A 12,154-nucleotide genomic window follows, 5' to 3' on the forward strand; every position below is an offset into this window, starting at 1 on the left:
GCGGGACTTGATCCCAGGACCTGGGATCACCACCTGAGTCAAAGGCAGATGCTGAACCACTGAGCAGCCCAGGCATCCCAGTACTGCGTTTAAAGAGGTCTGAAAAAAATGGGGGCAACAATGATTGGAAAGACTGAGAAACTGAACAGGAGTTCCTTCGGTTCTGTTATTATATATGACCGTGTGGAGTTTTTGTGTTTGACACTTAATACTGTAAAGCGATGCAAACTGAGACGAGTGATGTTTTTATTTGGGAAATGCACATCTCAGTTGACACAGGAAACACTTTCCTAAACTTTATTTTTTTTTCCTCCTAAACTTTAATATTAACTTTAGGATGGAAAATTCCTTTACAGTGACTTACTGTAAAACTGAAAAACGAATCGAGAAGACAAAACATTACAACACTATGATTTAGCAGTTGCCTAATACTCGATGAGCTACTGTTTTGCTGCTCAGGAATAAAAATAGCTAGCACTGATTTGGCTCACCATGTGCTAGACTCTTCCAAACACACACGGACACACGCTCCTATTTGTATTAACTCGTGAAAACAACCCTAGCAGGTAAGTCCTGCTATGAATCTTACAAAAATAATCCGACGCACAGAAGGATGGTGACCTGCTCAGGATCATCCAACTAGGGTGGCCGCGCTGGAATGTGAGCCGGGGTCATGCGGCTCCAATCCCTGAATTCTTAGCCGCTGGTGAGACCAGACAAAGCGAAACCAAGCTCCCCAGCAACCCTGCAGGCCGATGGGAGCCCTTCCAGAAAGGACAGGAAGGCTTCTTTGCTTCCATCCAGGAGGGCTCCTTCCTATTCCAGACCGGCCCCTGCTGGCTCCGGGGCAGAGGGAGAGCCGGCTCCCCGCAGCCGCCCCCCCCTCCCCCCCCCCCCCCCCCCCCCCGCCCCCGGCCAGACCCAGGTCTCTCCTGGCCCTTCCCAGCTTCCGGCCGTCCGCTCCAGGCCAGGTCGCCGGCAGGGTCAGGCGCTGCCAGGAGCTCGCGAGTCCTCTATTTACTGTTTGGTTTCCATGGTGACACGTCGGGCGCCGTCAGCGCCTCCCGTCACAGGCCCCGCAGCGCGGCCCCCACCCGGCGCCGTGACGTCAGCCGCCGCTTCCGTTCTGCCCATATTTGGCGCAGCCGGCGAGTCGCCCGGGGAGGAGGCTGGGAGCCGGCCTCCCGCCTCACCGCGCCCCCGGTTCCCGACCACGCCCCCGCGGGGTGCTGGCTGCGGCCCCGCGTCACGCGCCCCCCGCCCCCCCGCCCCCGCCTCTCCCGCGCGCAGACCCCAGGTGTGGGGGGCGGGGGACGAGGGCGTTAGGGACCCCTAGAGAGGGCGTGGCCGATGGGACGCGCTCGGAGGTCCCCCGCGCTCCTGGACTCGGGAGGCCGCTCACGAAGACCGAGGGCTGTGTCGTCCGCCCCGGGTGGGTGAGCTCGCAGCACCATGTCCTCGCCCGGCGCCGGAAGTCCTGGAAACAGCCCTCTCTCGCCTAAGTCTGTTTTATGTTTATGGGCTCGAAGCTGACATCTCGCCCGTGGCGCAGCGGAGAGCTTTGGGGCCGGAGGAGCTGGGATCAGTGTTGTCCCTTGGGGGAGGAGTGACCTTGGGAAGGTCCTTCCCGTGCCCGGCCTGGTAAACTGAGCTGTGGGCGTGGGTGCAGGGAGCGTAACGCCCGCGCAGTGTCAGCGAGGCCGGCGAGGGTGTGTGGGGTCGTCCGTCCCCTCCGACCCACCCCCTGTCCCCTGTCCCTGACCTGACCGGGAGGTCAGAGGAGCTCTGGGGGCCCCGGCAATCCTGAGCCGCGTGCACAGTAGGCGCATTTGTGCGGCTCTTGGCTCTTGGAGCCTTGCTCCTAGGAGGCGCTTAATGAACTCCGTCAACTGATTATTGAATGAATCCCGGGCACATTCCCTCCGGATTTCACCTTCATAAATCCGGATCCCCGCAATTCCTCTTACAGGCGGAAGGAAGAATATTGCGATGATTAATAATCGCGCAGCAGGGTTGCTGATGTAAAGCGATTTGCAGATGTAAAGGGCAATAAGCATTCCTGGGAGGAATCCAACGAGATTCCAGAAATCTCCGAGGGAGGGAGGGAGGGAGGGAGCGAGCCGTGGGTGTGTGCCCGGCCGTGGGCCGTGGGGCCGGGGGTGGGGCAGGCAGTGCTGCAGAGGCCGCGGCTGGGGCCTCGGGCCTCGGAACTGGCGTCTGGGGCTGACCCTTGAGCGGCTCGCCTGCGCCCCCCTCACCCCCCTCCTCCAATTCCTCAGTTTCCTTGGCCAGAGAACTGTGTGTTTTCCAGAATAGCAGAGCTGGAACGCACGTCAGACATTTCCCCCTAATCCTGCCCCCCCCCCTTTTTTAAATCTCACAAATGGGAAAACAAAGGTTCAGAGACGTTGGTTCATCCATCCAAACTTGCACAGCTAGTGCACTTAGGGACATAAAGAGGATTTCTGGCTTCAAACTAGAGTTCTTTCTGCCTCACCTCTAACCTCTTGTGCTCTTGTGTCTTGGGGACCCTGCTGCCTGGCTCAGATGAGGGGGTGTGTGCAGTAAAGCTAAATACTGATTGCAGGGGATCCCTGGGTGGCTCAGCCGTTTGGTGCCTGCCTTCCGCCCAGGGCCTGATCCTGGAGACCCAGGATCAAGTCCCTGCATGGAGCCTGCTTCTCTCTCTGCCTGTGTCTCTGCCTCTCTCTCTCATGAATAAGTAAAATCTTAAAAAAAAAAAAAAATAAAAATAAATGCTGACTGCAGGCCTCCTAAAGGAGGCCAGGGGCACACCTGCTGCTCCACACAGCCCACAGCCCCACAGCAGGGCCTGTGGCGCTGGCCAGGAGGTGTGTGCTTCCAAAGCCAGAAGCATTCCTCCTAAGGTAGCTGGAATGGCTTCTTGTCTAGGGAGCCCGAGGTGGCTGTCCTGAAACCATCTTAGACTAGCATAGTTACCCAAGCCTTGCGTTAATTAAGCTTTTCTCAGCCAAAACGAACAGCAGAAGATGCGTAGCCTGAACCCGTGGGAACCCTTTTCTGCTCATCGGAGGGTCTTTTCATGGGGCTTGGAGGTTAGATTCTGGAGGGGGAATGCCTCTCGAACGTCTCTGTCTCTCTTCCCCTCATGTCTCAACCAACTTCTCTTACATCCTACATTCTATTTCTTCCCTGATGTCTAGACTGAGCCAGAAGGCAGCTCAGACTGAGAAGGCTGGTGCCCACGGCTGGCCTCAGTCACCCCAACCGGCTGATTGGAGGAGTCTGGGCCAAAGCGGTAGAAGCAGAGGCTCTCCCCCCGGTGGACACGGGAGGCACAGCGCCCTTCTCCAGTGCAGAAGCAGCAGCGTAGTGGTGCAGTAGAGGAAGTACTCTGTTCGCTCTGATACAAAGAGCAAAATTTGGCAGAAGAAAAATAATCCCAGCCCTTGCTTTTTAAAAATATTTTATTTATTTATTCATGAGACACACACACACACACACACAGAGGCAGAGACACAGGCAGAGGGAGAAGCAGCCTTCCTGCAGCGAGCCTGATGTGGGACTCGATCCCAGGACAGCTGGGATCATAACTGAGCCAAAGGCAGACATTCAACCACTGAGCCACCCAGGTGCCCCAATCCCAGCCGTTTCGCTTTCTAGTGTATTTCTGAGGATCTGGTCAATTGGGATGCAGAAGAGACTTCTGTTGTTTCTCTTGCCTGGACTGTATTTTTCCTTCCTACTATCCAAACCCTGTCCCCTTTTCAGCCCCTATGTCAAGTTCTACCTCTTTCATAACAGCTTTTCTGACTCTCCCGTTCTGTATATCTTCTAAATACAGCTGTACACAGACCCACACACAGAAGGCACCCTTATCTATCATTAGCGTTGTTTCCCTGTGGGTGGGAGCCACGTTTTCTGTGGCTTCATGTTCATAGACTCCGTAGTGCCCAGCACAGGGCTGGGGACAGAAAGTGCTCTCAACAAGCTCTTGCTGATTAACTGATATATTAACCGATTAATCTATGCAAAAGCAAACTCTAAGCCTTCGCTTCGACAAACCTTCCAGAACTTAGTTCTTTGGGGGAATCTAGGTAGTGACCTAATTAAATATAGCCTTGCACAATAAGTGGTTCCACCAAACAATTTCACAAGAGAACACCACCGCCACCCAGAGAGGGATGAGGAAGTTTGGAGTGGACTCTCAGACACAGAGGAGGGTGACACTGTGGAAAGGTCAAGGGATGAAGGATTAGGAGGGAGGTCCCTACTCCTGGGTTCAGACAGGCAGCAGAAGCTCTGGATCCAGGTTTATATCCAGATTGCGCCACCTGCTGTGTAGCCTCAGACAAGTTTACTCCCCTCTCTGTGTGTCACTTTCTCATCTGTAAAAATAAGTACCTAGCTTCTTAGCAATATGATGAGGATAAATTGAGTTGATATTTGCAAAGTGCCTGGCACATAAGTGCTAAGTGCTATGTAACAGTTTGTAAATTAATTTTCCAGCTCAGGTGCCTTGTAAATGGGATGGGGAACATGATAGGATCTCTCGATTCCTTTCTGTCCCAGCCTTCCAGGACAGTGCATGCACTTTAGGGTCAGGCAGGCCTGAGTTGACTCTTGTCCCTGTCAGCAGTTGCGTGACTTTGGGCAAATCACTTTACTTCTTGGAGCCCCGGTTTTCTCATCTGTGAAATGAGGATAGTTGTATCTAGATTAAAATGCTGTCCAATTGCACGCTGGTAAAATACCCGTCATATAAGGAGCTTAAGAAACAGAAGCGATGGTTATTATTGATGAGAAGAGCCATATATAAAGGAGAACAGGGTCTCCAAAATCTTTGAAGTTTCAAGAATGAGTGAGCATATCGAATGGCGATGAGATCATCTCAACCGTGGAGCTCAGGGTGGAGGGGAGGCCCTGGGTCTGGGCCATGACTGGATATCACAGGCTCTGAAGAATGGTTTTACTTGCACACAAGCTCTAGGAACATTTTCTGCCCAAGGGTGCACTGAGGGTGTGGACGCAGTGGGGCTAGATGCCAGCTCTAGGCCTTTCTACCTCCTTCCCAGGAGAAGTGACTTTAGTAAGAGAGGGTGTGGGCAGGGTGGGCCTTGGAAACCTGTTGTTGTGGAGTGTGTGTGTGTGTGTGTGTGTGTGTGTGAATGGCCCAGGGACATCCTGCCCTGTGACCCGGACTTCCAGGACTGGTGTGGCCTCCTTCACAGCAGAACCTGTTGGCACAGCTCCTGGAAGCTGCCATTCCCAAACCTGTCTGAGGACACCTGGGACAGGTGCCGGCTCTTCTCCAAGGGGTGGGGGAGTGGGGGGAAGAGGGGTGATGATAGTCTTAAAGCCAAATTAACCTTACTTCCCTTCAGCTGCATGTGTGGAAAAGTACTAAGTGGGAGATGCAAATGTTGCTTGTAGTCCTTTGAGTTCTTTTCAAAGAGGGGGAAGGAGGGTTGCAAAATCCAACAATGATAGGGTGTTGCAATCCCAAACACGCTGGGAATCACTCTTGTGGTCCTCACACTTGATGGCTCTTGCCCTGTGACCCACAAGAAGCTGTGTGCTCCCCAGTGGCAGGGTCTATACTAAGGGAGTCACTATTCCGGGATCTCAGACACAATCTGGGACCTGGACAATCTGCCTTACGGGCTGTTTGGGGATCACACAGGAATCTGTAAGTCCCCTTCCAGCCTCATATGGCTCGTGATGGCAACAGGGTGGGCCCCAGTGACTAGCATCTCGAGCAGAATTCAAAGAAATTGTCTGTAAAAAAACAGGACCTATGCAGAGTCACAAAGGTGCTAGTATTGGTTGTCTGCGGGGAAGAGGGAATATGTTTTTGTTCTTTTTGCCTGTTTGTACTTTCTGATTTTTTATTTTTGGCAAGCGCCCATTGCTTTTGTAAGAAGAAAAGATTTTTTTTTTAAATGTTCCCAGCAGAGTGGTTTGTTTGTTTTTTTTTTTTTTTAAAGATAATAAATGAGAAGGTTCAAATACCTTCTGATTTTTTCTTTTTCCTTTTCCTCTCTCTCCAAAAGAAAAAATGCTCATGGTGAAAGCTTTGAAAAATCAGACAATCAAAATAAAAAATAAAAAATCACTTGTAGTCTCATCACAGAGATAATGACTGTCATTACTTTTTATTCTACCTTTCCTGTACACTTTAGTTTTATACTCTCTAGTTTCTATGCTGTGGTTTTTATGGAAATAGGGTCACGCTGTAATAATGTTTTGTAATCTGCTTTTTCTATACTGTAGATCATGAACATATTTTTCTTTTTCTTTCTTTCTTTTTTTTTAATTTATTTATGACAGTCACAGAGAGAGAGAGAGAGAGAGGCAGAGATACAGGCAGAGGGAGAAGCAGGCTCCATGCACCGGGAGCCCGACGTGGGACTCGATCCCGGGTCTCCAGGATCGCGCCCCGGGCCAAAGGCAGGCGCCAAACCGCTGCTCCACCCAGGGATCCCTTTTTTTTTTTTTTTAAAGATAATTCATGAGAGACACACGGAAAGAGGCGGAGACACAGGCAGAAGGAGAAGCAGACTCCATGCAGGGAGCCCAATACGGGACTCCATCCTGGGACCCCAGGATCACGCCCTGGGCCGAAGGCAGACCCCCAACCGCTGAGCCACTCAGGTGTCCCATGAACATACTTTTCTACGTGATCAAATTTAATAGCTAGTTACATAGGAGTCTAGTTATAAGTGTCCCGCAATTTAACCAATTCTGCATTGTTGAAATATAACCTTCAGGTGGTTCCATACTTTTTTGCTATTGTAGACAAGGCTGCAAATATCTTCACGGCTAATTTTTTTGTGTGTGTACTTTTGGGGCGGGCCAAGGGTGCCCTCCTTCTTAAGGCTTTTGAATTGCAGCTGCTTGGTCAGTACAGACAGGGTCACATAGTAGAGTGCCCAGTGACAAATGGGAAGGTAGTATTGGCTCAACCAATTTACAGCTGTGTAACTGTAAAAATTATTTACCTTTTTGACACTTCAATTTCCTCAACTATAAAACTGAAATGATAGTAGTTATGTAGTTAAGACAGTTGTCAGGACCGGCTGGAAAAAATGTGTGAAGTGGTGGCTGGCACAGCACTTGAGGATCCCTCCATACGTGGAGCCCTCAGTAAACTTGTGGTTTTTGATGTATGGATTGTCGTTTCTTCTGGGGAAGAAGTTGTCCCGAAATCGAGGTCTGGTTGCCTGGAATGGTTGGAGGGGGGATCTCAGGCAGGTTTAAATGGTAAATGGTGAACATGTTAGAGAGGGGAAGGTAGAGGTCGATGAGTAGCAGAGGAGTGGCTGGTGGAGAGGAGGGTGAGGAAGGGTTAGAAGAGGAGAGAGTGGGCTGTCAGGGAGAATGGGACTCTGTGGGCAGGGCTGAGATGTCCACATGGATGTTGGTAGCAGGGCTGTGCACCAGTCACTCTGGGGGGAAGGAGAAGGAGGGGGGGATGCAGAGCCTCTACCCTCCACTCCAGTCGCCTCCCAGGCTGCTTTCTGCCTCTCTTGGAGCCCCACATTGCTTCACTCCTTGCCAGTCTTCTTTCAGTTCCTTGAGTGCGATGCTCCCCTCTGTCGTGTGACCTTTGTACATTCTCTTCCCCTCTGCCAGGAGCTCCTCCTCTCTGCCTGGCTAACTTTTAGGCAGCATCAGAGTGCAAGCTTAAAAGCTCACTTCCTCAGAGAGGCCTTCCCTGACCGTTTGGTATAAACCAGCTCCCTTCCCTCTGGTGACTGTCTCCTGGCCCTCGGTACCCACAACAATGATAGCAACATCAAGGTTTGCAGTTATGTGTGTGATGATTCTCCCGTAGCATCCCCACCAGGCTGAAAGCTCCACGAGGGTCTTTTTTTTGCTCACTATCGTATCCCTGATGCCCAGGACATAGTAGGGCCTCAATAAGTATTTATCAAAATGGAAGAAGCAACCCAATGCTTTGTGACCTGTAAAATGCTTTTACACCCATCCTGTGGCTTCAGTCCCCTCTTGATTGATGCTGGCTGATTGGCTGAAGGAACAGGAGATGTGGGGACTGGAAGGGATGCTTTTAGCCAGTTCCTCTCCCATCCTCCTTTCCCTGGAGGAAGTGGGCTTCTCTTTCTCAGACTAGAGACTTAAAATCAGTGCTTCTTGGGGATCCCTGGGTGGCTCAGTGATTGAGCATCTGCCTTCAGCCCAGGGCATGATCCTGAAGTCCTGGGATTGAATCCCACATCCGGCTCCCTGCGTGGAGCCTGCTTCTCTTTCTGCCTATGTCTCTGCCTCTCTCTCATGACTAAATAAAATCTTTAAAAAAAAAAATCAGTGTTTTTTAAAAAAATATTTTATTTATTTATTTATTTATTTATTTATTCATTCATTCATTCATTCATTCATTCATTCATTCATTCATGAGAGAGAAGCAGAGATATAGGCAGAGGGAGAAGCAGGCTCCCCATGGGATCCCATTGTGGGGCTTGATTCCAGGATCCCAGGATTACCCTGAGCCCAACGCAGATGCTCAACCCCTGAGCCACCCAGATGTCCTTTAAAATCAGTGCTTCTTTAAGTTATGTTGTATATCAATTACCTGGGGATCTTCCTCACATGTGAATTGTGATCATGGGGGTCTAGGATCCTCCCTAGGCTCGGGTCCAAGATTCTGCATCTCTAACAAGCAACCAGATCAGGCCCCAGTTGTTGAACAGCGAGGCTTTCTATTCCGGGGGCCTCTGTGATGCCCAGGCTGAATGTTGAGTCTCTCTGCCCTCTGTCGGCCACTGCCGGGCATGGCAGTCCTTGACCAAGTAGATCAAGGGCGCCTACTGGAATTTCTAAGTCACACCAAGTTCTTGGGGGACAAGATCTTCTGCTAAAAGCAGATGGCACACAGATTCTGAAAGCAATAGGAAATGTACTGTTAATGCACCCTGGGGGCGCCTGGGTGGTGCGACTGACTCTTGGTTTCAGCTCAGGTCCTGATCTCAGGGTCATGGGATCCAGTTGGACTCGGCACCCAGCCCAGAGTCTGCTGGAGATTGTCTCTCCCTCTACCTCTTCTCCTCCTCCTGCTCGTGCCTGCGCACTCTCTCTCTCTCTAAAATAACTCAATCTTAAAAAAAAAAATTGCTCTCTGTAAAGGATCCTGCCATACTGAGGCAAAAGGAATTCCCTGAACTGAAGGATGTTAGGGCTAGGAGGGACCCTAACACTTAGCTAGTGACTGACTTTCTTCTCTCATTACTGTTTGCTCCCCCACTCCCTTTCTCCTTTTTTTTTTTTTTTAAATTAGCAGAGGCCTTTCTTTTTCTTTTTCTTTTTCTTTTTTTATTTTTTTAGCAGAGGCCTTTCTTCATATGGGCTGCATAAAGACTTCATGGGCCCTAGGTGCTTTTGGTCTCTGTGGGCTCCTTCCTCTAAAAAAATTAATTGAAAATTGTATTTTATGATTGTATTGGTATAAAGATAAATATGTTAACATATATAATATATTATAATTTTTCAGTGTGTTAATCTTTTTCTTCTGATTTTCAAAAGAAATTAGAACATTTCCTTGGATTTGTGAAAATATCATGGGCCTTCAACATCAGGCCTTTTGTATCAGCCCTTTTCTCCCCGCAGTGCCCAGGTTATATCTCTCTACCATGCCCAAGGCTGTAGGAGATGCCTCGAGGGCCAGATTGCTTTTAAAGCAGGTGACAAGGAATGCCTGGATGGCTCAGTGGTTGATCATCTGCCTTCAGCTCAGGTCATGATCCCGGGGTCCTGGAATCGAGTCCCACATCGGGCTTCCTGCATGGAGCCTGCTTCTCCTTCTGCATATGTCTCTGCCTCTCTCTCTGTATCTCTCATGAATAAATAAATAAAATATTTAAAAAAGAAATAAAGCAGGTGACCAGATAGGACATGTTAAAGGACTTATACAAAATATGAAGTGTTTACTATATACCAAGTGCTTGAAACATACTCTTTAAGTTTCAGAAAAGCCTTGTGAGATAGGAGTTACTACCCATGTTGTGCCCCCAGGGGGAAGTCAGAGTTGAGAAGGTGATGTCACTTTCTTGACATCACAGCCTAGTAGGTGGCAGATCTGGGATTTGAACTCCAGGTTGGTCTGATCCATCCAAAGACCATGCCCTTAGACAGGATGTACATTAAAGTTCCTGCCTGGATATCTTACCACATGTATATTACAGTAGCAGGGATGCTGGAGGGTAAGATGTTCAGGGGGGGCCAGAGGCTCTTTGGAAAGAGGGAGAATTGAGACTGGCTTTGGAGCAATCACTGCAGTGCTGAAGTGGCAAGACAAGGCACTTGAGGCCACAGAGATAGACAGGTGGGGGCCCTTGGTTCGGGGGACCATGAGGAGATTTCCCAAGCAGGAGGGAACTGAAAGTTAAGAAGTAGAGGGCGAGGAGGCAGGGTGTGGTTACAGAGAGTGAGGAATTTGGGCCCAATCTCATGTTCAGTGGGAGGTTTTTTTGTTTCCTTGTGCCCTAAAAACGAGTCCCAAATTATCAATAATGGGGGTGCCCTGGTGGCTCAGTCAGCTAAGCATCCACCTTCAGTTCAGGTCATGATCCCAGGGTTGTGGAATTGAGTCCTGCATCGAGCTCCTTGCTCCATGGGGAGCCTGCTTCTCCCCCTGCCCTCTGCCTGCTGCTCCCCCTGCTCGTGCTCTCTCTCTGTCAAATAAATAAATAAAATAAATATTTTGATAACGTAGTAAAGTTCTATCTGCCGATCCTGACTCAGTTAAGATCTTATCCATCAAGGGCAGCCCCGGTGGCCCAGAGGTTTAGCGCTGCCTCCAGCCTGGGGTGTGATCCTGGAGACCTGGGATCGAGTCCCATGTTGGGCTCCCAGCGTGGAGCCTGCTTCTCTCTCTGCCTCTCTCTCTCTCTCTCTCTCTCTCTCTCTCTCTGTGTCTCTCATGAATAAATAAATAAAATCTTAAAAAAAAAAATCTTATCTGTCAAGTGGGAGTTCTGAACTTTGCCCCACACTCTCAGAGTTGTTAGGAAGTTCAAATGAGCATCAGCTCCATAAGGATGGGGAAGCCCATGTCTGATTCAGGTGGTATCTCCAGGGCCTGGCACTCAGCCCTTGGTTCATGAAAGACTGGTGGACCTCGATTCTACACATCTCTCTTTTTTTTTTTAATTTTTTTTATTTTACACATCTCTTTAAAAGCAGTAAGTAGGGAAGTAGCTGGCTGGAGAAAGGGCCCTTAGCCAGAAGAGGGCGCTGTTCAGCGAAACAAGGTTTGGTATTAGGAGCCGCCTGGATCTTCAGGATTGCAGATGGAGAATTTGCATCTCTGGGTTTTGCTCTAAACTCGGGGATTTAGGTGATCAAATCATTCTACATTCTTATATTAACTCTTCTTTTTTTTTTTTTTTAAGATTTTATGTATTTATTCATGAGAGACACAGAGAGAGAGAGAGAGAGAGAGAGAGAGAGAGAGAGAGGCAGAGACACAGGCAGAGGGAGAAGCAGGCTCCACGCAGGGAGCCGGACTTGGGACTCCATCCCAGGGCTCCAGGATCACCCCCCCGGGCCGACGGCAGGCACTAAACTGCTGAGCCACCCAGGCGTCCCTTAACTCTTGTCTTCTAACTAGGAAAAGTGGCTAAGATGCTGTTTAGTCCCTCTATTTCATGTTCTCTTAATGCTTTAGGCACTTAATAACGTGAAATTATTTTTTTGGGGAACAGTACCTAAAACAGCAACCAGTTTATTATATCTCGAGATTTTGTGAGTTAGGAATTAAGACAGGCATTAGCTAGGAAGTTCTGTTCAGTATGGCACAGACTGATGATGTCCTCTGTGGTATTTGGCTGGGAGGTGGGCTGGTTTGGAGGGTCTACAACACAGATGTAATTTTACATTTTGTGTGATTATTTTTGTGTCTGTCTCTCTCACTAGTGCAGAAGCTACCAAGGCACTGGAACTGTGTGTGTTTCTATCACTTTATCACTAGTGGCTAGCAAAGCACCTGGCCAGTTGAGACTTAGTAAATATTTGTTAAATAAGTATTTGTTGAATCAATGATGTAATTTTTATAAAGAGTGTCAGGATCCTCAGAAAACAGGCATCGGTGGAAGTCGATGATGATAATTGCTCAGTAAGTGCCAAGACTAAGCTAAGTATTCTACAACCTGGGTAG

General features: G+C 49.3%; 1 long non-coding RNA gene across 2 annotated transcripts in view; it reads left to right on the plus strand.

Moving 5' to 3' along the window:
- The first annotated feature begins 1,154 nt into the window (after window positions 1–1,154).
- The window catches only part of LOC112658084 (uncharacterized), a 52,559-nt gene continuing 41,559 nt past the window's right edge, over window positions 1,155–12,154 (plus strand). Inside the window, exon 1 of one of the 2 annotated variants that reach the window (XR_007412722.1) lies at window positions 1,155–1,432. This is a non-coding gene — a long non-coding RNA (uncharacterized LOC112658084). The remainder of the gene's footprint in view (window positions 1,433–12,154) is intronic. The other variant, XR_004818170.2, reaches the window with a different exon arrangement.

The sequence above is a fragment of the Canis lupus genome, chromosome 8, assembly GCF_003254725.2.
Source record: "Canis lupus dingo isolate Sandy chromosome 8, ASM325472v2, whole genome shotgun sequence".
NCBI lineage: Eukaryota > Metazoa > Chordata > Mammalia > Carnivora > Canidae > Canis > Canis lupus.